Below are 1,516 nucleotides of genomic sequence, written 5' to 3' on the forward strand. Positions count from 1 at the left end.
AATTTTTATTTATATTTTCCCTTATTACTGACATTGTAGAGAGGACATTACAGTGTATGCTGTTCTCTTTTGCTATTGGTCTTGAGTAAAATCACTAAAAGCAAAAGAGACACTCAATTTTATCTGTTACCTGTCCCAATCCAGAGGAATTAATGCACAGTATGAATTAGTGGTAATTCCCAAGAAGATTCAGTCATATTTTCAGACGAAACGAGAAAGGGACAGCAGGATGCATGCATGTGGCCCTGTGGCGCAATGGATAGCGCATTGGACTTCTAGTTAAAGACATTGAGATGCAATTCAAAGGTTGTGGGTTCGAGTCCCACCAGGGTCGCTGTTTTCTATCTGAACAAAAGATTATGGGCTGTTTCACTTAGATGATAAAACACAAAGAAGGTTTTAGATGGGGGTGTAAATTGTCGATGAAAATATTTAAATAAATTAATTTAAATGAATTATATTCATATCATGCATTAGAAAGAATAAAATAAAATGTTAGAAAAAAGTAGTTTTCCCAACTGTATCCATTGCCATAAATGTGCAGATTGTGCGCAGGTATCAAGATGACGCCACATGATGCAACTGATTAAAGCTCATTTGCACTGAAAACAAGCGAGCTTAACTCACCTATTTGGCAGATTTTATAAAGCCTTAGTATCAAAGAAGTGTTACGATGGTTTATTTTTGGAGCTGCTTTTGTTGCTCCTGGAACAACAGCATCTTATGCATACAAAGTGGAATGTGTCTTTGTCAGTTTCTCTCTGTTGGTTTCATCAGCTTAATCAGGTCCAACTGTGACTTAGATTGACAGGTCATATGTCAAAAGTGGATGTTTCACAAAGCTCTGCATAATTCGAAGAGCTGCTTTTCAACCCTTTTGTATTTATCCAGGAAAAGTTAGCAAATCCCCAAAGCTTTTTTCATTGCTCTGATTTCAATTATTCAGCACCAGACCTTTAGATCTGGTAGCAGCTCAGTGTCAAATACAAATCTGAAACTAAAAAACTGTATTAACATACATTATAACAAGGGAATTATTTTACCTTGAGTTAACCTTAGAACTGAACTTTGCATCTATACATGCACCGTGGCCTTCTGCATAGACGTTGCTTAATCTATAAACTGTGTTATTTAAGAATTTGTTGTCCTAAAGTCTTCATCAGGTGCTTTTTCAGCAAATGTAAGTTCCCAAGGCCTAGCATGTACAAACCTCACATGGATAAAAGTTAAACCAGAGCATTTTCAACATCTCCGTTGGTCAAATTAATGAATAAACAAAGCCCAAATAAAATCTGCAGGTCAGCAGCATCATTGTCAGTACTCAAGACAATCCGCCTTTATTTTTAGATGGAATTTTTATGATTGTGGTTGTACCTTTGCCACTCTTCACTATCTGATATGCAATTCTGAGTTATTTTCTCCTGTTTTCATGCAGTACATGCTGTTAAATTGCTCACATTAACCTTGAGCACCTTAGAATAAAAACAAAAGTTAAAAACACAGATATAGAGCACTT

General features: G+C 35.9%; 1 non-coding gene across 1 annotated transcript; it reads left to right on the forward strand.

The window, feature by feature from the left end:
• The first annotated feature begins 241 nt into the window (after positions 1 to 241).
• trnar-ucu (transfer RNA arginine (anticodon UCU)) lies at positions 242 to 334 on the forward strand. Its single transcript has 2 exons — positions 242 to 278; positions 299 to 334. It is a non-coding gene; the product is annotated as a tRNA-Arg (tRNA).
• The last annotated feature ends 1,182 nt before the right edge of the window (positions 335 to 1,516 follow it).

Source organism: Maylandia zebra, linkage group LG18 (assembly GCF_041146795.1).
Source record: "Maylandia zebra isolate NMK-2024a linkage group LG18, Mzebra_GT3a, whole genome shotgun sequence".
Lineage (NCBI taxonomy): Eukaryota > Metazoa > Chordata > Actinopteri > Cichliformes > Cichlidae > Maylandia > Maylandia zebra.